General features: G+C 42.5%; 1 long non-coding RNA gene and 1 pseudogene across 1 annotated transcript in view; one reads left to right on the top strand and one right to left on the bottom strand.

The window, feature by feature from the left end:
• The window catches only part of LOC141583572 (uncharacterized), a 364246-nt gene that overhangs the window by 28712 nt on the left and 310763 nt on the right, over positions 1-24771 (top strand). The gene's annotated exons all lie outside the window — the stretch shown is intronic.
• The window catches only part of LOC101048069 (large ribosomal subunit protein uL30 pseudogene), a 42369-nt pseudogene continuing 28215 nt past the window's right edge, over positions 10618-24771 (bottom strand).

The following is a 24771-nucleotide window of genomic DNA, read 5'->3' as shown; positions in this document are numbered from 1 at the left end:
CTAAGTGCACTTCAGTGCATTCATTTCTTCTTCAACCCTATGGAGTAGGCTAAACTTTACAGATGAAGAAAATGAGGTTCAGAGAAGTTAAGTAACTTGTTGGTAAATGACAGATCCAGAGATTAGAACTCACAGCATTAAGTAGCATATAATTTGGCTGCTGTAACAGAAACTCAAATAAAATAGTTTAAACAAATAGAACGTTATTACTCTCCCATGAGGGGCTGTGGCTGAGAAGGTGAGAATCTCAGACTCTCTCTAGCTGTTGTTCTGCCATCCTCAATGTGCAGCTTTCATTTTATTCAAGAGAGCTATTCTAGCTGTCAGCATCCCACTAATATTAGCCAGCAAGGAGGAAAAGAGGTAAATGCAAGGCAAGCTCCTTCTTTTTTTGGGGCACGGACCCTGAAATTCTCCACACCACTTCTGCTTCCACGCTTTTGGTCAAAGCTACGTCATATGGCAGACTAGCTGGGAGGGAATCTGGGGAAGGTAGTCATTATTCTGGAGAGCCGTGGGTCCCACTAATTTTTGATTTTTATTTTCCCTAAGGAAGAGGGGAGAGTGAATATTGGAAGAGTAGCAATATCTTCCTCATCTATTTTTTAAGATTGTCAAATTTAGGCTCTTCACCATTAGGGTAAAGCGAGTTTCACTTTGTCAAAGATGTCAATATTGGGGAAAACTCTCTAATAAACAGAGCTGTCCAACCATGCAAAGAGGAGTGAGCTGTATTCACTGCAGGTTATCCAAACACATACTAGTTGACAAACACTGCTGTGCACTGTATGAGTGTTCTCAACGTGTCTGCTGTGTATCAGATAAGGGTTAGACAATCTTATGTTTCTTCCACTTCTGAAATTCTGTAGTTCAATCCAAATTGCTTAGCGGCCAGACCATGTATATTGACCCCACAAATATACGTTTGTATAAAACGATGAACAGCCGGGCGTGGTGGCTCAAGCCTGTAATCCCAGCACTTTGGGAGGCCGAGGCGGGTGGATCACGAGGTCGAGAGATCGAGACCATCCTGGTCAACATGGTGAAACCCCGTCTCTACTAAAAATACAAAAAATTAGCTGGGCATGGTGGCACATGCCTGTAATTCCAGCTACTCAGGAGGCTGAGGCAGGAGAATTGCCTGAACCCAGGAGGCGGAGGTTGTGGTGAGCCGAGATCGCGCCATTGCACTCCAGCCTGGGTAACAAGAGCGAAACTCCGTCTCAAAAAAAAAAAAAAAAACAAAAAAAAAACCAAAACGATGAACAGACGCTTGGACTCTACCATGCAGAATGTTATCTTCAGATTTAGATCCTTCTTTGAGCTTTTAAAGTTGTATGTCGGGTGGGGCATGGTGGCTCATACCTGTAATCCCAGCACTCTGAGGGGCCAAGTAGGGTGGATCATCTGAGGTCAGGAGTTTGAGACCAGCCTGGCCAACATGGTGAAACTCTGTCTCTACTAAAAATATAAAAATTAGCTGGGCGTGGTGGCATGTGCCCATAATCCTGCCTCTCGGGAGGCTGAGGCACGAGAATCACTTGAACCTGGGGGGGCAGAGGTTGCAGTGAGCCGAGATTGCACCACTGCACTCTAGCCTGGGTGACAGAGCGAGACTCTATCTCAAAAAAAAAAAAAAAAAAAAAGAAGTTACATATTATGTACATACTCAACTTAGTATCTCTTATACCTTTTTTTTTTTTTTTTTTTTTTTGAGATGGGTTAGGGGCTGCACACTTGTAAATGACCAGATCTCACAAGAACTCACTCACTATCACAGGAATAGCACTGAGGGGATGATGCTGAAACCATTTGTGAAGGTCCATCCCCATGATCCGGTCACCTCCCACCAGACCCCACCTCCAACACTGGGGGATTACAACTGCACATGAGATTTGGGCAGGGACACAGACCCAAACCATGTTATGTCTTCTTAAATCATATTAACCTCCCCATTTTTAAGTGTGGTACCACAAGAAATTTCTCCCTATTATTTCTAACAACTCATTTGTTACCAACATTGCATAGATTTTACCCCTTCAATCAGCTCTTCAATTTTTTTCACCCCTTCTCCATTCATCCTGCCGCCCCTAGGTCATCCTCTTACCTTCCTCTGTGTCTAGACTGCCATGCTGGCTTCCTAAGGGCTCTTCCAGCCTCCGAGCAGTGTCCTCTCCTACGGAGTCTTCACCCTGCAGATGTGCTGGTTCATTTTCCGTGGCTTTCAGCGCTCTTGTAAATGCCTCCTCCTGCCTCCTCCTTCCTATTTTTTGGGATGGAGTCCCACCCTGTTGCCAGGCTGGAGTGCAGTGGCATGATCTTGGCTCACTCCTGCTTCAGCCTCCCAAGTAACTGGGATTACAGGAGCGCACCACCCCACCCAGCTAATTTTTGTATTTTTTTTTTTTTTTTTTAATGGAGACAGGGTTTCACCATGTTGGCCAGGATGATCTTGATCTCCTGATCTTGTGATCCGCCTGTCTCAGCCTCCCAAAGTGCTGGGATTACAGGCACGAGCTATCACACCTGGCCTTCCCTCCTCCTGTCATAGGTTCCTTGCCCTGACTCTAGTCAAGGCCCTGCCTACCTCCACTCCACCCGATCCTGCAGCCTATTCCCCTTTCCTGCATAACATTTTGATTCCCTATTTAATCTTCACTTCTTTCTCTTACTCCCCTCTGCCCTTCCCTTTCTTCCTTTTTCCTTTCTTTGTTTATCATCAAATGGTTTCAGAGTGCCTAGCCAGTGCGCGTCTCTGAAGAGACTGGTGAGCTGAGACGCAGTTCCTGCCCTCCCGGAGCGGACGGGCTGGGTTACAGTTGCCTGCGTCTGTACATTTGTCTGTGCCGCTGAGTCTTGTCTCAGTCTGTTCCATGTGCCTGAAAGCTCTCTTTTCTTTCCTCTACCCAGCAAAACCGTGTGCCTAACTCTAAAGCCTAACTCAAGCTTGACTTCTTCAGGTGTATCTCCCATTGCTTTCATGCGCTTCTCTTTGTGAATATCTTCTTCAGTGTACAGCCACTGCAGACTTTAAAAAACTTATTTATTTACTGATTTATTTTAAGATAGGGTTTCACTATGTCACCCAGGGTGGAGTGCAATGGCACCATCTTGGCTTACTGCAGCCTCGTCCTCCCAGGTTCAAGCCATCTTCCTGCCTCAGCCCCCCAAGTAGCCGGGACTACAGGAGTGTGCTGCCAGCTAATTTTTGTATTTTTAGTAGAGACAGGGTTTCACCATGTTGGCCAGGCTGGTCTCAAACTCCTGACCTCAAGTGATTCACCTGTCTTGACCTCCCAAAGTGCTAAGATTACTCCCACAGTGCTCGTCCTACTGCGGAATTGTTCTTTTTCATGGTGAGCTAATGGTGTGAGACTCTTGAGAGCAAGAAAAACATGCCTTGTCTATAGCTACAATGATATTCACATATAGTTGCATATAGACCCCTGTTTCTTTCTGTGTGTCTAGAAACCTTGATACTCTGGATCTTTCAAAATTCTCTAATTTCTAAAAGTGGAGTTGTTTTTGTTCAGGCTCCTCACCTTTTCCGATCTGTATTCTTTTTTTTTTTTTTTTGAGACAGAGTTTCGCTCTTGTTACCCAGGCTGGAGTGCAATGGTGCGATCTCGGCTCACTGCAACCTCCGCCTCCTGGGCTCAGGCAATTCTCCTGCCTCAGCCTCCCGAGTAGCTGGGATTACAGGCACGCACCACCATGCCCAGCTAATGTTTTGTATTTTTAGTAGAGACGGGGTTTCACCATGTTGACCAGGGTGGTCTCGATCTCTTGACCTCGTGATCCACCCGCCTCGGCCTCCCAAAGTGCTGGGATTACAGGCGTGAGCCACCGCGCCCGGCCTCCGATGTGTATTCTATCCAGAGCCGAGTGTAATCTTTGTGTGTTCTCCTACCACAAACAGCCCTTTCAACATTCGCTAAAGGTATCTCTAGCACTTAGTGACATTTTCCATGTGGTAACAAAATTCTGATGGCTTTATGACCATTGCTTTGTGCCCTGAAATGAGGAGAGAATGACACAGGAGGGAGACTTGAGATGGTTAACTGCTTGAACTTTGGAGTAAGACCTGGGACCAAATTCCTGCTCAGCCCGCCCCAATCGTACTAGCTCTGTGATCACTTAATCACTGTGATCTTGCTCAAATCACACCAACTAGCTATGTGATCTTAATCACGCTAACTATAACAGCTATGGGATTTTCATCACACTAGCTCTGTGGTCTTGCTCAATCATGTTGACTGGGTGTATGATCTTGAGCAAATTTCTTAACCTCTGAATCTTGGTTTTCTTATCTGTAAAGTGAGAATGATGTTGCTATAATCATGGTTAAGTGAGAATAACACGGAGGCAGTAATTAGTATAGTATCTGGTATATGGCAAATTGAGAAAAATAATTATAACATTGTGATTTTAGAATAGCTAATTAGGGGCTGGGTGTGGTGGCTCATGCACTCTGGGAGGCTAAGGCAAGAGCATCACCTGAGGTCAGGAGTTCGAGACCAGCCTGGCCAACATGACAAAACCCTGTATCTACTAAAAATACAAAAATCAGCTGGGCGTAGTGGCACACACCTGTTATGGCACATACCTGGGAGGCTGAGGCAAGAGAATCGCTTGAACCCTGGAGGTGGTGGTTGCAGTGAGCCGAGATTGCACCATTGCAATCCAGCCTGGGTGACAGAGTGAGACTTCATCTCGAAAAAGAAAAAAAAAGCTAATTTGGCCAACTAGGCTCACTTACCAAGTGATTGCCTCCTGAACACTGGTGTTAAGATGTTCAACATTCAAATTTAAGTTTCGGCAAAAGACAAATTGCTATGGGTCATAGGTCTTTGGGACCACTGTGAATGCTAAATCCATGAATACCAGAAGTTTGGTAAACTCTGTGGTCCCTCAGCTTCTGTCATGGTGTTGGGTCTTTAGAGGGGCTCAACCTATTGATTCACAATGGGGGATGATTACGTAGGAAGAGTTAGAGTAGACAGACAGAGTAGTTAGACAGACAGACAGACTGTTCAAGGCCCTTCTAGCCACCTGCATCTAAATCCAACTTTATTTTGGGTTGGAACACAACTTGATCCTCTCTGTGAGAAAGCAGCACATAGCCTTCTCTAAAGATTTTATGAATGGGAGTGAGAAATGGAGGAGAGCCAAAGATAGCAGCTGGGCTATTCTCTTGGACCGTGCAACATAAAAATCTTTTATGGAATAGGTTCTATGTCTGTCTGGCACAGTGCAGGACGGGTAAATGTCCTCTAGTGGCATTCTCCACCCCCTCCCCCATGCCTACTCGCCTTTGTAATCCCTGGGAGAGAGCACTGCTCCAAGCACAGGCCGAGGAGTCAACAGTGCAGGCAGAGAAAAAGAATGCTCCTCTGCTCCCCAAGACCTTCCGGAGGCTGCCGGCCCAGACAGGGCAGGACATGACACAGGGCAGTTGCACAGAGAATAAAGGTGTGCAAGTGGCTCAGGGATCTGAACAACGCTCCAGTGGTGACAGGGATCACAGAGAACCAGACTGAGAGCTAGTCACAGGCCCACAGTGTACACAAAATTGTAGCAAATCTGTGGAAGGAGAATACGTGTGGTCGCACGGAAGCAAAGCTCAGATGACTCCATTAAGTAGTCATCCATGGGAAGGCCTAAGTAAGTGCAGCATGAGCTGTGGACCATTGAAGTTCTGTGGGTCAGAAACAGAAAGGCAACATCAGGAGTTAGGGAAGCTGCCCTGCTACGAGGCCAGGTGGTTTTGTTTAATTAATTTATTATTTTTTAAAAAATAGAGACAGGGTCTTACTATGTTGCCCAGGCTGGTTTTGAACTCCTGAGCTGAAGCAATCCTCCTGCCTCAGTCTCCCAAAAGTGTTGGGATTACAAGCGTGAGCCACTGCATCCAGCCTGAATTAAAACAAAAATACTTGAGAGGCCGAGGTGGGCGGATCACAAGGTCAGGTGTTTGAGAACAGCTTGGCCAACATGGTGAAAACCCATCTCTACTAAAACAATACAGAACTTAGCCGGGTGTGGTGGCATGCACCTGTAATTCCAGCTACATGGGAGCTGAGGCAGGAGAATTGCTTGAACCTGGGAGGTGGAGGTTGCGCTGAGCTGAGATCACCCCCCTGCACTCCAACCTGGGTGACAGAGCAAGACTCTGTCTCAAAAAAACCCCCCAAAAACCAAAAGCCAAAAACTAAACCCACTAGCAGAGTCCAAAGAATTGGTTCTGAGATTATTTTTTGGTTGAGAGGTCCCACCTGACTACCTTGAGAACCAGTTGGTGTTATGAAGCCCAAATGGCTCATTTCCAGGTTCCCTCTGGTTTCCTTGGTAATGTAACCTGATACCATTTTCCTGACCCTCAGTCGCTTTTCTTCCTGGCTGAGGGCTGATCTGTCTGTCACCTCTGGAAGAGCACACAGGCAGGAATGGCAGAAGGGGCTGGGCCTGGGGCTGGGATGGCTGGTACACTCACCCTGTCGAGATGGCTGGTGGCTGTGCGGGTGTGGGGTGCGCTCTGACCTTCGCCTGCAGGCCACTTTTTCATAGCATTGCTGTCTATGCCTCTGAAGCAGAAAAGAAATCCCACTTTCCTTTGAGGCCCTTTTTGTAATATGGCTTTCCTCTGGCTGGTTGGATTAGTTAAAATTTCATCAGCTTCCCTTAAAAAAAATTTCTCCATTGTCCTATCACGAAAAGGGAGGATATCTCTTGAAGATGTTTGCCGCCTTCAAGAAATAAGAAAGAAAAGAATCTGATGTGCTCTTAGTCTAGAAAGTTAATGTCTCTTGTAAGCTTAAACCTGTTAGATGGTGTGCTTTAGAACTATATGTATATATTTGTGGTTCAATAGTTGTATTAAAAGAAAAAAAATGGGATTCCCACACCTTTCTCCACCATCCTAATGTTCTGTGTTCTTCGGGGTGCAAGAGTGGGCAGGTTTACACATCCTGGTGAAAAACACACACATTTCTGGAAACCAACTCAAAATAATAGCAGCCAGCATGAGATTCTGAGACCAAAGCAGTAGGGGGCAGCCTGACACAATTGAACAGAGGTTGGTAGTCTAATAAAGCATCAGAAACAAGGCTCTTTGAGACAACAAAGGCAAAAATTGTGCTAAGAGCTGTAAATCTTGCATGCCAAATTCTGGTGTAAGAGACAGTCGTGGTTGTATCATAATTAAACATGCTACTAAAACATAAATTTCTTACTGATAACTTCCTCTTAGTGGCCTCATTTCCCAAGGAGTGAAACAGAGGCTGGTCAGCCATTAGCATTAATTGGAAAGATTTCTGGTGTCTTCAGCACAGATTTGCCTTTTGTGTACTGGAAACGACAAAAGAAAAATAAATCACCTTCGTCATAGCCACCAGTGTTTCCTAATCATCTTTATGAATAGGAGGCTGTGTTAGTGCTGAAGGATGGGGTTTGTTGGTTGACTCCAGTATCCTCCAACCTTGGGAGGCAGTGGGTGGAGAAGGAGGAACATTTATAGGTACTGTATTGGTTTCTTTGGGCTGCTGTGACAGTACCACAAACTGAGAGGCCTTAAACCACAGAAATTTATTCTCTCACTTTAGGAGGCTAGAAGTCCAAATTCAAGGTATTGATAGGGCTGTGCCTCCTCCAAGTCCTGTGGGGGTGATACTTGCTTGCCTCTTCTTGGCTCCAGGTGGTGGCGTAGGTCTTTGGTGTTCCTTAGCTTGTGGCAACAGAACTCTGATCTCTTCCTCTGTCTTCGCATAATATTCTCATTGTGTCTCTGTCTTTACATAGCTGTCTTCTTATAAGGATACCAGCTGTGGGCCAGGAGCTCATGCCTGTAATCCCAGCACTTTGGGAGGCTGAGGCGGGTGGGTCATCTCAAGTCAGGAGTTCGAGACCAGTCTGGCCAATCTGGTGAAACCCCATCTCCATTGACAATACAAAAATTAGCTGGGCGTGGTGGCAGGTGCCTGTAATCCCAGCTACTTGGGAGGTTGAGGCAGGAGAATTGCTTGAACCTGGCAGGTAGAGGTTGCAGTGGGCCGAGATCACTCCATTGCACTCCAGCCTGGGCGATGGAGTGGGACTCATCTCAAAAAAAAAAAAAAAAAAAAAAAAAGCACCAGCTGTATTGGATTAGGAGCCCACCCTAATCCAGTATGACCTCATTTTAGCTAATTACATTTATAAGGATCCCATTTCCAACTAATGTCACTGATATGGTTTGGCTCTGTGTCCCCACCCAAATCTCATTTTGTAACTCCCATAATTCCCAAGCATTGTGGGAAGAAACCAGTAGGAGATGATTGAATCATGGGGGCAGGTCTTTCCCATGCTGCTCTTGTGTTAGTAAGTCTCATGAGATCTGATGGTTATAATAAGAGGGAGTTTTCCTGCACAAGCTCTCTTCTTTTGTTTGCCACCGTATGAGATGTGACTTTCACCATCTGCCATGATTGTGAGGTCTCTCCTGCCATGTGGAACTGTAAGTCCAATGAACCTCTTTCTTTTGTAAATTGCACAGTCTTGGGTATGTCTATCAGCAACATGAAAATGGACTAATATAGTTACCTTGTGGAATACTGGGGATTAGGCTTTTTTTTTTTTGAGACAGAATCTTGTTCTGTTGCCCAGGCTGGTGTGCAGTGGCACGATCTTGGTTCACTGCAACCTCTGCCTCGTAGGTTCAAGTGATTCTCCTTCTTCAGCCTCTGGAGTAGCTGACATTGCAGGCAGTCGCCACAGCTGGCTAATTTTTGTATTTTTAGTAGAGATGAAATTTCACCATGTTGGACAGGCTAGTCTCAAATTCCTAACCTCAAGTGATCCACCCACCTAGGCATTCCAAAATGCTGGGATTATGGACATGAGCCACTGCACCATGCCAAGGCTTTCAATATATCTTTTTTTTTTTTTTTGTGGGGAGAGGGGGAGACATAATACAACCCAACAGGTCATAGATATTTTTGAGTTGGATTCTGTCTGGATTCTGCCACTTGATCCGACCTGTTACAGTATCATGGCATCTCTAAAACAGAGCCAGTCAACTAATCTTCCTATAGATAGTTTGCTAAACAGCTACCTGAGTGATCCTGCTAAAATGCAAATTGATTGACACATTCTCCTGCTTAAAACCCTCCAATAGCTTCCTATCCCTCTTAGAACCACCAGACACTTAAGTGATTGGGCCCCAGGTGTTTCACTGATCTTCTGGGTTTTTTTGGACATAGGGCCTCACTTTGTCACCCAGGCTGGAATGCAGTGGTGTGAACATGGCTCACTTTACTAGAGATTCGACCTCCCAGGCTCAAGTGATCCTCCTGCCTCAGTCACATAAGTAGCTGGGACTGTGGGCATGCACCACCATGTGTGGCTACTTTTTGTTTTTTCTGTAGACACGGGATTTTGCCATGCTGCCCAGGCTGGTTTCAAACTCCTGAATTTAAGCAATCCACCCGCATCAACCTCCCAAAGTGCTAGGATTACAGGCATGAGCCACTGTGCCCAGCCTCTTTCACCTCTTTTAACTTCCCTTCCTCCAGCACTTTACTTCAGGCACTTCTCCTTTGACATGACAGGCTTATTTCACCTGGGCCTTTGCCCTGCTGTTCCTTTTGTCCGGAATGCTCTTCCCAGAAACATGCATGCCTCCCTTCCTCGTTTCCTTGGGCTCTGCTTATATATCACCATATCAAAAATAACACACTCTCTTTTCCGTTTTTTCTCTTCACTTGTCCCTGTGTGGGATTTTATCATATATCTATTTTTTTTATTACCAGTTTCCTCACTACAGTATAATCTCTATTAGGACTGAAACTTTGTTTTGTCCACTGCTGTATCCTTAGTGTCTAGAACAGAGCCTGACACGCAGTAGGTACTCAGTGAATGAATGAATGAATGAATGTATCTCTTTTAAACCTCAACCTATTTCTCAAGCTTTGTCACATAGCAAAAGACTTATCAGCTACTTGAAGGAAAAGCCAGAAATCAAACTCAGGTTGGCCTGGGCCTTTCCAAGATGCAAGAATATCAAATATTTTGCTTATTGTTGTTGTTGTAAAAATGATAATAACTACCATTGATCAGTTGTTTACTTTGTGCAAGGTTGTATTCTAAGCCCTTTGCGTGTGTTACTTTGTTCTACTTTGTTATACTCAGTATACCTCTCTCAAGTAGTTTTTATTTTCCTCATTTTATACATGAGGCAATTGCCATTTTGGAAGTTTCAATAATTTTCCAAATTCATACAATACGGAGAGATAAAGAATTCACATCCAGTCAGGCTGGCTTCACAATGTTACTGGTGGCAGATCTGGGAGGGCTCCATACTCCTTGATCCTTAGAAAGAATTCAGCTAAGAGACAGAAGTAGATTTAAGGCAGAAAGGAGAGTTTATTAAAGCAAAGAAAAATACACTTAGAAAAAACCAAGTGGGCAACTTGAAATAGTACATTTATAGAGTCCTGAGCCAATGATCAGGCAGCTTAGGGTTCTATAAATGTACTATTTCCTGTTTTTTATTTTTTAAAATCTTTTTCTTTTGTTTTCAATGTAAGGACAGGTACTTGTTTATTAACTGACCAGCTTAGAAAAATAATCATAGTAGACACCTTAATTTGTTCTTCTAATAAGCCTGTTGATTTGGTCCTCCTGGTTGCTAGCATCTCCACGTTCTATGAAATGTGTGGCCTTTTTCTTCATTCCACCTCATGGAGAAGATAATTTGAAGGGCATAGGAAGTTATTTGCTTTTTTGAAGCATTTTCCTACAGCATAGATCTCATGAATCAGATCCTCCATGAAAATGATGCCATATTTACCAAGAGATCGAACAATCAAAGTGTTATCTGTCAAAAAAATTTGCTTCTTGCTGATTTTGCCATAACCACGCTTGTAGATTAGTTTATATTCTGACTTCAGATTTGGGTACCCCCACACAATATATAGCTCTGGAAACCTCAGCATGTTATTTGAAGCCTTGTTGAGCTTCACAAAGGTTTCATTGACGATTTGATGAAGGCAAAGAAGCTGCAACACCCTTTGGACCCTTGGGCTCACACCACTGATACCTCTGATCCTGATGACAAATGCCAATTTGGGTTCTGCAGTTATATAGAAGTTGCCAGCTTTTCTTGCCATCCTTGCTATTTGAATTTCAGTTCTGTACATCTGCCTGTATTCCTTGTGACAGTGCTTCGCTTTTTCATAGATAAGCTTCCTCCTTGCCTTTCGAAGAATCTTTTGAGCAAACTTCTTTCTCAGGCACTTGATCTTCAGCTCTGTGAAATTCCTTTGCTTTTTCTTAAGGGTTTCTGGCACAGCAGGAACCTTCTTTTTCTTCTCTTCTACACCCTCCGTGGTTCCAGCCAGAAAATGAGTTATTTTCTGTGGGTTTTCCCTCGTCTCTTTCTTTCATCCCTCCCTCTGGGCAGGCTGTTGCCTAATCGACACCTATACAGTGTTTTGCCATTAGCTGGGTGGGGCCACAAATACCGTTTGATGGTTGAAGTTATGCACGTTCTTTCTCAGGGCAATTTTGCCTTACAGGTCTAGTGTTTCTGGAGGAAGGTTATATGCAGGTCAAACTCCGCCATTGTTGCCCCTTTCTGCGCATGCCTGGACATGACCCCAGAGGAAAGTCAAACTCTACCATGTGAAGTTCTTATCAGGAAGTTCTTACCCATAAGCTCAAGATGTCTCCTGTTTGTTAGGAAATTTCCCATTCCCTGTTGCCAGCTGCCTGTCAATTGCCTGACAGTCACTTGACATTCTTTGGGGCACTATCTTGCCCTGCTCATATCTGCCTATCTACCTACTCTTGACATTAAGCATCTCATATCCCCATACTGACACTAGCTATGTCTTTATCATTTATAAATTTATTCTGCCATTATTGAGCTCCTATCCCCTACAGAGGGCAATTTCAGGTGGATAGGTTTTCAGAGAGTGATACTTTTTTATAGGGAGAAGTTAATATGTATTGATGACATACATCTTGATTTTGGTGATGACCACCAAAATCTGTACATTTGTCTAGATTTTTGTCAAAATTCTATACATTTGTCAAAGCTCATCATCCTGCACACCTTTTTAGGTGAATTTTACTATATATAAATTACATTTTAATAAGCCTAACTTTTAAAAAAAGTTAATTGTGACCTCTCTCCCCTAACCAAATGATGTTTACAAAAATTTTAATGCTTAGGTAGAAAGGTAAAATGAGTCGGGATAAAAAATACTATACTTAAACTGATAAAAATATGAATGACCATGGCCTCCTGGAGGTGGGATCATGAATGGTTATTTTTATATTTCTAATGAACATATTGCACTTTCATTAAAAAATTAAATATTTTTACCAGAAACATTTATAAAAATTAAAAATCTGGTATCTTTTAAGGTTGTGAAAATGTACAGAAAAAAACTAGAGAGAAGAATATTAAAATGGGCTGGGCATGTTGACTCACGCCTGTAATCCCAGCACTTTGGGAGGCTGAGGTGGGTGGATTACTTAAACTCAGGAGTTCAAGACCAGCCTGGCCGACATAGTAAAACACTGTCTCTACTAAAAATGCAAAAAAATTAGCCAGGCATGGTGGTAGTTGCCTGTAATCCCAGCTACTCAGGAGGTTGAGGCAGGAGAATCACTTGAACCTGGGAGGCAGAGGTTGCAGTGAACGGAGATTGTGCCATCAAAATCTAGCCTGGGCAACAGTGAGAGACTCTGCCTCAAAAAAAAAAATTAAAATTGTAACAATAATATTAACTTTGGATTTTTTTTTTGCTTCTTTCTACTTTTCAGATTTTGAAAATATAAAGTAAAAAGATTCAAAAATATTTCTTTATTAAGCTTCTACTACGTTTATAACCATTAAAAAACCACAAAATTTTGAGGTGACTTTACATACTTAAAATGTAAAAAATTCACTTTAAGTCTAGCCCATCCTTTTGAAATACAAGAGACGCATGATTGTGAGACGTGAGAGAGCGATGGCAGATCTGGACGTGCAGGCAGAGGCACTGGGTGGCAACATGTTATTTTGCTGATTTGGTGGAGCAGCCCCGGTTGTCATTCATACCCAGATCAGTCTTTTGCTTTCTGTGCCCTGTTAGTCATCAGAGAGGAGGTTGGTAAGCCCCCACAAAGGCTCCCACTGGGTTTTGTCTAAATTCTGTCTCATACTATGGCATGGCCATGATACTGTGTGTTGGCAGTTTTCTCTGTTCTGCAAAGCAAGAAGCAGCAAGTCATGGGGACTGACTAAGACCATGCAATTCCTACGTGGTAGGATAGGAATTTCTTACCCCTTTTCTTTACTTTCTTGTCCCACTTCCTTTCCTTAGGTAGGGACAAGGTCTTTGGCAAGACAGAGAAAGGGAAAATACAGAGATGTTGTTGGATAGTAATGCTGTGACACATTTTCAAGCTGTGGGTTGAGGAAGATTCCATCTCCCACTCCTGCTGGAAGTACCCAGTTCTCTTGGTCATGAGAGACCTCTCTCCACAGGATCCCTCAATCCAAGAGGTCCTTCATTGCAAACAAAAGCAGTTCTTGCAAAAGACTCCTGATATGGCTTACTCAAGTCACCAATCTAGTTCTTCATATTTGGTCCACATGAAAATATACAAAGGAGTATCCTGAGAGGACCCACTCTGAAGGAAGCAGGCTGCTTCTGCAGGACCCAGAAGATACCCCAAATACTGTGCTGGTATCCATGGCTGAGGAACCTGTAGATGCTTTGTATCACGGGACTCTGCCAACAACCCCCAGTACCAGCCCAGAGCTAGGTAGATTTGCTGGGAGGCTAGACCCAGAAGAGAGACAAGAATCACTGCAGTTCAGCTCGCAGGAAGCCACATCCACAGGAAAAGGGAGAAAGTATTACATCAAGGGAGCACTGTGTGGGACAAAAGAATCTGAATGACAGCCTTCAGCCCTAGACCTTCCCTCTGACAGAGCCTACCCAAATGAGAAGGAATCACAAAACATAATATGACAAAATAAGGCTCTTTAACACCCCCACAAAATCACACTAGTTCATCAGCAATGGATCCAAACCAAGAAATCCCTGATTTACCTGAAAAAGAATTCAGGAGGTTAGTTATTAAGCTAATCAGGGAGGCACCAGAGAGAAGTGTAGCCAAATGCAAGGAAATCAAACAAATGACACAAGAAGTGAAGGAAGAAATACTCAAGAAAGTAGATAGCATAAAGAAAAAACAATAAGAAATTCAGGAAACATTGGACACATTTATAGAAATGCAAAATGCTCTGGAAAGTCTCAGCAATAGAATTGAACAAGTAGAAGAAAGAAAGTCAGAGCTTGAGGATGAGGTCTTTGAATTAACCCAATTCAGCCAAGACAAAGGAAAAAGAATAAGAAAATACAAACAAAGCTTCCAAGAAGTCTGGGATTATGTTAAATGACTAAACCTAAGAATTATTGGTGTTTTCCTGAGGAAGAAGAGAAATGTAAAAGTTCGGAAAACATATTTGGGGGAACAATTGAGGAAGAATTCCCCTGCCTTGCTAGAGACCCAGACTTCCAAATACAAGAAGCACAAAGAACATCTTGGAAATTCATCACAAAAAGGTAATCACCTAGGCACATTGTCATTGGGTTATCTAAAGTTCAGACGAGGGAAAGAATCTTAAGACCTGTGAGACAGAAGCATCAGGTAACCTGTAAAGAAAAACCTATAGGATTAACAGCAGATTTCTCAGCAGAAACCCTACAAGCTAGAAGGGATTGGGACCCTCTCTTCAGCCTCCTCAAACAAAAAAATGATCAGCTCAGAATTTTGTATCCAGTGAAACTAAGCATTATATATGAAGGAAAGATAGTCTTTTTCAGACAAACAAATGCTGAGAAAATTTGTCATTACCAAGCCATGACTATAAGAACTGCTAAAAGGAACTCTAAATCTTGAAACAAATCCTGGAAACATATCAAAACAGAACCTCTTTAAAGCATAAATCACACAAGACCTATAAAACAAAAGTACGAGTTAAAAACCAAAAACAAAAAAAACCAAGGTACGCAGGCAACAAATAGAATGATAAATACAAGGGTACCTCACATCTCAATACTAACATTGAATGTAAATGGCCTAAATGCTCCACTTATAGGATACAGAACAGCAGAATGGATAAGAACTCACCAACCAGGGCCGGGTGCGGTGGCTCAAGCCTGTAATCCCAGCACTCTGGGGGGCCGAGGCAGGTGGATCATGAGGTCAAGGGATCGAGACCATCCTGGTCAACATGGTGAAACCCTGTCTCTACTAAAAATACAAAACATTAGCTGGGCATGGTGGCACGTGCCTGTAATCCCAGCTACTTAGGAGGCTGAGGCAGGAGAATTGCCTGAACCCAGGAGGTGGAGGTTGCGGTGAGCCAAGATCGCACCATTGCACTCCAGCCTGGGTAACAAAGGACTCACATAAACTTGAAGGGGTGGAAAAAGGCATTTTATGCAAATGGACACCAAAAGTGAGCAGCAGGGGTAGCTATATATATATATATATATATTTTTTTTTTTTTTTTGAGATGAAGTTTTGCTCTTCTTGCCCAGGCTGGAGTGAAATGGTGTGATCTCAGCTCACTGCAACCTCTGCCTCCCTGGTTCAAGTAATTCTCCTGCTTCAGCCTCCCAAGTATCTGGGATTATAGGCACCCACCACCACACCTGGCTAATTTTTTATATTTTTAGTAGAGATGGGGTTTCACCATATTGGCCAGGCTGGTCTCAAACTTCTGACCTTAGGTGATCCACCAGCCTCTGCCTCCCAAAGTGTTGGGATACAAGTGTGAGCCACTGTGCTCAACCAGGAATAGCTATTTTTTATATCAGACAAAACAAACTTTAAAGTAACAGCAGTTAAAAAAGACACAGAAGGACACTATATAATGGTAAAAGGCCTTGTCCAACAGGAAAATATCCTAAACATACATGCACCAAGAGTGGAGCTCCCGAATTTATAAAACAATTACTAATAGACCTAAGAAATGAGACAGACAGCAGTACATTAATAGTGGGGGACTTCAGTACTCCACTGACAGCACTAGACAGGTCATCAAGACAGAAAGACAGCAAAGAAGCAATGGATTTTGCCAGGCACAGTGGCTCATGCCTGTAATCCCAGCACTTTGGGAGGCCGAGGCAGGTGGATGATCTGAGGTTGGGAGTTTGAGACTAGCCTGACCAACATGGAGAAACTCCGTCTCTACTAAAAATACAAAAATTAGCTGGGCATGGTGGAGCATGCCTGTAATCTCAGCTACTCAGGATACTGCTGAGGCAGGAGAATCGCTTGAACCTGGGAGCCAGAGGGTTGCAATGAGTCAAGATTGCACCATCGCACTCCAGCCTGGGCAACAAGAGGGAAACTCCATCTCAAAAAAACAAACAAACAAAAAAACAAGACAAAAAAATGGATTTAAATTATACCTTGAAACAAATGGACTTGACAAATATGTACAGAACATTTCATCCAACAACCATAGAATATACGTTCCATTCAACAGTGCATGGAACTTTCTCTAAGAAAGACCACATGATAGTCCAGAAAATAAGACTCAATAAATATAAGAAAATTGAAATTATATCAAGCACTCTCTTAGACCACACTGGAATAAAACTGGAAATCAACTCCAAAAGGAACCTTCAAAACCATGCAAATACATGGAAATTTAATAATCTGCTCCTGAATGAGCACTGGTAAAAAATGAAATCAAGGTGGAAATTTAAAAAAATTCTTCATGGAAACCATTATTCTCAGGAAACTGACACAGAACAGAAAATCAAACACTGCATGTTCTCACTGATAGGTGGGTGTTGAACAATGAGAACACATGGACACAGGGAGGGGAGCATCACACACTGGGGTCTGTTGGGAGGACTAGGGGAGGGACAGTGAAGGGTAGGGAGGTTGGGGAGGGATAACATGGGGAGAAATGCCAGATGTAGATGTCAGGGAGATGGAGGCAGCAAACCATATTGCCATGTATGTACATATGCAACAATCCTGCATGATCTGCACATGTACCCCAGAACCTAAAGTACAATAAAAAAAAATATATGTATAAAAATTCTTCAAACTGAATGGCAATAGTGATACAACCTATCAAAACCTCTGGGATGCAGCGAAGGGGGTGCCAAGAGGGAAGATTATAGCCCTCAACGCCTACATAAGGAAGACTGAAAGAGCACAAATGACATTCTAAGGTCACACCTCAAGGGACTAGAGAAACAAGAACAAACCAAACCCAAACTCAGCAGAAGAAAGGAAATAACTAAGATCAGAGCAGAGCTAAATGAAATTGAAACAAACAAACAAACAAATACAAAAAATAAGTGAAACAAAAAGCTAGTTCTTTGAAAAGGAGAAATAAAATTGATAGACCATTAGCCAGATTAACCAATGATAGAAGAGAGAAAATCCAAATAACCTCATTAAGAAATGAGACAGGAGATATTACAATTGACACCACTGAAATATGAAAGATCATTCAGGAATACTATGAACACCTTTATGCACGTAAACTAGAAAACCTAGAATAGATGGATAAATTCCTGGAAAAATACAACCCTCCTAGCTTAAATCAGGAAGAACTAGATACCCTGAACAAACCAATAACAAGCAGTGAGATTTAAATCGTAATGAAAAATTACCAAGAAAGCCAGGTACAGTAGCTCATGCCTGTAATCCCAGCACTTTGGGAAGCTGAGGTGGGTGGATCACTTGGGGTCGGGAGTTCAAGACCAACCTGACAAACATGGAGAAACCCTATCTATATTAAAAATACAAAATTAGCCTGGTGTGGTGGCACATGCCTGTAAACCCAGCTACTTGGGAGGCTGAGGACAGTACTTGTATTTTTATTCTGGGTGTGAATAATTTTAAAAAATACAACTTTTCAGTAATGTCATTAAATAAATATAATATAAAAATGACTTCAAATGTAGGTATTCTTTGATGATTAACTTTAAACATGTGTATTCTAATAAAAATTTGATACTCAATTTAATTAAGCAAATCTTTCATACGATTCTTACTACTACTAATAGTGCCACTATTTTTACAAGCTTTAAAATTATTTTGCATTAATAAAATAAACTGGCAGAAAACTCTTATCATATTAGACATGAACTCTTATCTAGCCAACTCAACTTCCTTGGAAAACTGAGTTATCAAATTTTAATTCATATTTCCAATTATTATTAATATTCAGATTGGTTTGTAATTATGACCAAACCATGTGGCTTGAAAGGGGTCCAGAAAAGAAGGCCCCAGAACTAGATTCATTCGGTAATGTGTATTTAGTATGGACACGTGTGTGGCGAAGAGATACCATGCGGGGCTGAACCAGGACCTGCTGGTTTCCAATTCCAGCCCTGCAACTTGCTTAGTCTTTGCTTTACATTTTCTTATCTGAAAAATTCAATAAATATATGTATAATTCTGTGCCAGACATTCTGCAAAACCCCAAAATGCATCCAAAGGAGTGACAGTATAGAAGGAGAAATGGGCAAATACACAATTATCTATAAGACAAGGCAGCTCATGGTTATTGCATTGTGGAGCAGCTCAAGGAAAGTGGTTGTTAAGGGCAGCAATTGGGTATAGGAGGTGAGGGGGATGGTGAGTCAGTGAGCTGGGTTCACACCTTAGCTCTGACACTTGCCAGCAGTGAAACCGGTGTAAGTTATATAACAGCCTCACAGACCCTCAGTTTTCTAATCTGTAGGTTGGGAGCTCCTAGGTTGGCTGTGAAGAGTAAATGAGATAGTATATTTATGTGTAAACTGAGCACAGTGGTGGGCCCCTAGTATGTGTGCAATAAATATTAGCTATTACAATCATTAACATTTCTCTCATTTGGGATAATTTTGGTGGAAGTAAAATTTGAACTGTGTTTTGAAAGATGGGCTCTTTTTTTTTTGAGATGGAGTTTCAGTCTGTCACCCAGGCTGGAGTGCAGTAGCATGATCTTGGCTCACTGCAGTCTCCGCCTCTCAGGTTCAAGTGATTTTCCTGTCTCAGCCTCCCAGGTAGCCAGGATTACAGGCACGCACCACCACACACAGATAAATTTTGTAGTTTTGGTAGAGACAGGGCTTCACCATGTTGGCCAGGCTGGTCTTGAACTCCTGACCTCAAGTGATTTGCTCACCTTGGGCTCCCAAAGTGCTAGGATTATGATGTGAGCCACCACGCCCAGCCTAATATTTTTTAAAAATTAAAAATAATTTAAAAATGTGTAAGTAATATATATTCTTTACAGACAAATAAGGATAAAAAAGAGAGAAAGCCAAATAAGAAAAAAATAAACACATCTAACTAGCAGATGGGTGAGACTTTGGTGGGCAGAGATGGTGAGGAAGCCTTTTGGGCAATGAACCAGGACAGGGAGGTGGAAAAGTGGTGCTCACTCTGATGGGCAGAAGCAGAGGGTCCTTCTGGGGAGTGGTTGGAGATAAAGTTGGGTCAAATGATAGAGGGCCTGAATGCTGGTCTTTATCCAGTAGGCATTAGGGAGCCCCTGACAATGTTTAGGCAAGAGTGACTACATGAAAGAAGTATTTTAGGGAGAGCAAATGCTCTTAAAGGATACTCTTGTCTACAAAGACAACCCCTCTACCATACAGAATGGGCCTACACTACAGAAAGTTCTTTTGCTTATACCACCTTTCTCCCATTAATTATTAAGACCTCAAAGCAAATATAAAACCTGTGTTAGTCAGGGTTCTCTAGAGAGAAAAACCAGTGGCATATGGTTTTTCTATATCTAGATATATAAATATATGAGAGGGGATTTTTTAGGGGAATTGGCTCTCAGCCTTGATTATGGAGACTGAGAAATGCCACCATAGGCCGTCTACAAGCTGGAGAATGAGGGAAGCTGGTAGTATGGCTTAGTTCAAATTGAAGGCTCTGAAACCAGGGAAGCCAATGGTTTAACTCTCAGTCCTAGGCCAAAGGCCTAAGAAACTGGGGAGCCGCTCGTACAAGCCTCGGAGTTCAAGTCCAAAGGCTGCAGAGCCTGGAGTTCTGATGTGCAAGAGCAGAAGGGTGTCCCAGCTCCAGAAGAGAGAGAGCGAATTTGCCTTTTCTGTGCCTTTTTGTTCTGTCTGGGCTCTTGGCAGATTGGATGGTGCCTGTCCACACTGGGTGAGGGCAGATCTTCCTTACACAGTCCACCCAGTCCATCTGATTCAGATGACATTCTGGTATACATACCCAGAAATAATGCTTTACCAGCTACGTGGATATCCCTTAAGCCAGTCAAGTTGACACCTAAAATTAACCATGGCACAACCTAATCTTATAAATGCAGTGATTCTAATTTCCTATATGCCTGAATGAATTTTCTTATTGTGGGCATAACTTTGCTTGGCCACAGGCTTGATGCATTTCTGTAAAGATAGGTAGGACACTTTGTGTAAAGCCAGGGAGTATGCATAATCCTAACTTTCCATAAAGAACAATGTCTGTTTTCCTGTAAGAAGATACTTGGATTTATCAGAATTCCTTTTGTGGAATGCACAGTTTGCTTGTTTGGGATAAATACGCTGATAAGACATTTGGGGTAAGAACAAGGGGCTCTGTGTTTTCATTTTGCCCTGGACCCCAAACATTAAGAAGCAAGTCCTGGGGATACTTTTTCCTCATCTGATTTAAGACTTCTTCCTAAAGTCCTCAGTTTTTACTGTTGGGTTGATGTCACCTCAGGCCAATTAATAATGTAAATAACCAATTCCATCAAAGAGAAACCCCACCCTTACCTATAGGGCAAGGCTGGATGTTATGGTACCAACAGGGGACTCTTATAAAAACTTGATGTTGGACATATCCCCAGATCTCAGAATCCAAATCTGAATATTTTAAGAGTTCAAGAAGTCCTAGAGTCCATTTTGGCCTAAGATCATTCTGTTACAGTGCTATTTGTGTCAGCTTTTACTAACTTATCTTCAAAGTTAGAAGCACACCAAAGTGAAGTGTATTAGTCCATTCTCATGCTGCTGTAAAGAACTGCCCAAGACTGGGCAATTTATGAAGGAAAGAAGTTTAATTGACTCACAGTTCAGGCTGGCTGGGGAGGCCTCAGGAGACTTACAGTCATGGTGGAAGGGAAAGCAAATGCATCCTTTTTCACATGGCGGCAGAAAGAAGTGCTGAGCAAAAAGGGGAAAAGTCCCTTATAAGACCCTTAGATCTCATGAAAATGCATTCACTATCATGAGAACAGCATGAGGGTAACTGTCCCCATGATTAAATTACCGTCCACTGTGTCCCTCTCATGACGTTAGGATTATGGAAACTACAAGATGAGATTTGGGTAGGGACACAGCCAGACCATATCAGCCAATAGAGAAGTACTTGCTTATGCAATCAGCCTTCCCACCGTATCTGAGTCCACAGATTCAACCAACTATGGATAGAAAATATTTGGAAAAAAAAAAACCAAGAAAACAACAATACAACAATAAAAAATAACGCAAATAAAAAGTATAACATTTATATAGCATTTACATTGCATTAGGCATAATAAGTAATCTCCAGATGATTTAAAGTATACAGGAGGATGTGTGTAGGTTATGTTCAAATATGACACCATTTTATGGAAGAAACTTAGACGTCTGTGGATTTTGGTATCCAAGGTTGGTGCTGGAACCAATCCTCCATGGATTCCAAGGGGCTGTATACTAGAGTGATTTAGAATTCCTATTCATTTAAATACTAACTAGAGTAGTGCTAGGTGATACTTTACAGTTTTTCTAAGCCCAGTGGCTTTTAAGCTGAGCCCAGTTGTGTCCTAAAAATTTCACGGGGAATACATGAGGGGGGCACTGCATGGGACCAGTTGGAGGTCATGGAGCTTGTGGGTTGGGATCTCCCACCCTGGCTTTCAAGAGAGTCATGCTGACTTTTTTCCCTTTACATTTTGTACTCACATAAGGGTTCTGTTACTAAAAAGAAATCTTGGTAACTACTGATCTGGTTCATCTTCATCTCTTTCTATAACCATTTGATAAAAACTACTGAAGCTGGGCCGGGTGTGGTGGCTCATGCCTGTAATCCCAGCACTTCGGGAGGCCCAGGTGGGTGGATCGTGAGGTCAGGCATTCGAGACCAGCCTGGCCAACATGGTGAAACCCCGTCTCTACTAAAAATACAAAAAAATTAGCTGGGTATGGTGGCATGTGCCTGTAATCCCAGCTGTGGGAAGGCTGAGGCAGGAGAATTGCTTAAACCTGGGAGGCGGAGGTTACAGTGAGCCAAGATCGTGCCACTGCACTCCAGCCTAGGTGACAGAGTGAGACTCTGTCTGGAAAAAAACAAACAAACAAAAAAACGACTGAAGCTTAGAGAGATTTAGTGGGTTGTACTCAGGTGACCCAGAATATTAAACAGCAGAGCTAGATCTCAAGTTTGATCTCTTGGCTTTCAGTGACATTTCGGTGTTTTATTATTACAGTTATGTCCAGACTGGTTAAATAACTACACAAGCATAGTGTTAGAAAAGGCAAAAGAATAGGTTTGCTTGGCTTATATTTCCAGAAGAAAATTTGAATTCATTCTCAGAATGCCACCTCTAACTCCATCTGAACATTTCAGAAATTCGTACAGTTGGTTCAGAGGACTGGGTAAGAGAGGGTGGAAGGTGCAAACTAATGGACTGTCATTGCTAGGAAAACAAGTGTATGTTCCTGAGTAGCCAGCCACAGAAGAAGAAATATAAGTACCCAATACATTTATGAAAAAGTTTTCAACTTCATTGGTAGTCAAAGACATGTATATTATAACAATCTACTGTATGATACACTGTTAATAGATATTAAAACATGAGGGTAGTTGACTAGGAGGGACTCAATAAAACACTTATACTCTTAGTGGGACTGTAAATTGATACCACATTTTTGGAGGGTATCTTGGAATGTGTTTCTAGATTTTAAATAGATCTATCTTTTGATCCAGCAGTCTAGAAATTTGTCCTACAGCAAAACTCAGAAAACAGCACAAATTTATTTGCACAAAGATGTTCACTGTAATTGTACTAGTTTGGGAAGGTGAAGGCAGAAGCCTCCTTCCTCCTGACTTCGTGCTTCCCTGTGCAGGGAACTCCACCAGACTAACATTCCTGGCCTTTTACCCCCTCCTCTCATGTTCAGTTCCTTTATCCCTCTCCCTTTGGCTGGATCCACCTGCCTTCAGAAGTTGTGCTTTAACTAGCTCTTGTTTGCAGGGCGAGTTCTGTCCTTGTGGGAAAGTCTGCAGTTTTGGAGTCTAAGTTAAATTGTGGTGGTGGTGGGCATCTTCTTAGCAATCTCATTTGGCTTTCACCCCTAAACTATATTCTCCCGAATCACCTTAACCAGTAATGAAAGTGGCACTTAATTTTTATGTGTCTGAATCCCATGTCTTCATCTTTCAGTTTGTTCTGAAATCCAATAGGAAAATGGAGGGTAGTATTGATGAGCCCTTGAAACTCAGTAGCAGAGAAAAATTCTTTTTTTTTTTTTTTTTTTTTTGCGATGTTGCAGTTTTGGTCTTGTTGCCCAGGCTGGAGTGCAATGGTACAATCTTGGCTCACTGCAACCTCTGCCTCCTGGGTTCAAGCAATTCTCCTGCCTCATCCTCCCAAGTAGCTGGGATTACAGGCATGCACCACCATACCTGGCTAATTTTGTAATTTTGGTAGAGATGGAATTTCTCCATGTTAGTCAGGCTGGTCTTGAACTCCTGACCTCAGATAATCTGCCCTCCTTGGCCTCCCAAAGTGCTGAGATTACAGGTGTGAGCCACCGTGACTGACCAGAAAATTTCTAAATAACCATAATGTACATGAAATAAATTGTGGTACATTCATTCACTAGAGCACCATTAAATATATATTAATACATGTATTTCTCTAAGGGTTAAGGTTAAGGTTAGTACACAGAGGCATTTCAGTTAGAATGCCTTTCCCTACAATCTGGAAGTACGTGTTTCCAGGGTTGGTCAGGGTGATGGACTGCCATCTCTGTGACTCATTAGGAGTTTTTATAATAGTTTCGAGGTGACTGCCATAGTTCCAAGCTTTGGGTCTCTATTCATTTAGTCTTAAACAGGTAGCAAGGGGACAGGTAGAAAAGGGATTTTATTTTATTTTATTTTGAGACGGAGTTTCACTCTTGTTACCCAGGCTGGAATGCAGTGGCGTGATCTCGGCTCACCGCAACCTCCGCCTCCCGGGTTCAAGCAATTCTCCTGCCTCAGCCTCCTGAGTAGCTGGGATTACAGGCACGTGCCACCATGCCCAGCTAATTTTTTGTATCTTTAGTAGAGATGGGGTTTCACCATGTTGACCAGGATGGTCTTGATCTCTTGACCTCGTGATCCACCCGCCTCAGCCTCCCAAAGTGCTGGGATTACAGGGATTTAAAAAAAAATGTGCTTTCTAGGGAGTAGGATGCAGGAGAGAAAAACTTTGCAAAATACTGAGAGCCTTACAAATACTTATACCCTTTGATTTAGTAGTTCTATTTATGGGAATCTTTCTAAGGGAGGCTTTCTCTTATATCTTCTTGGCCAGAACTGAGTCTGATGCCCATTCCTGGACTAATCATAGCTATGATTTACATCTGAGATTGGGCCACTGCCACCTAAACAAATCACTGAGAAGAAAAGAAGGGGATGTGGCTATTAGGTAAATAATTACAGAGTAGTTCCTCCCCATTTTATATCAGAAATAATCTTTTACATAAAATATTTGAGCTT

The sequence above is a fragment of the Saimiri boliviensis genome, chromosome 2, assembly GCF_048565385.1.
Source record: "Saimiri boliviensis isolate mSaiBol1 chromosome 2, mSaiBol1.pri, whole genome shotgun sequence".
NCBI classification, from domain to species: Eukaryota; Metazoa; Chordata; class Mammalia; order Primates; family Cebidae; genus Saimiri; species Saimiri boliviensis.
Note: the sequence above shows the minus strand (reverse complement) of the source record. Positions and strands in the feature narration are given on the sequence as shown.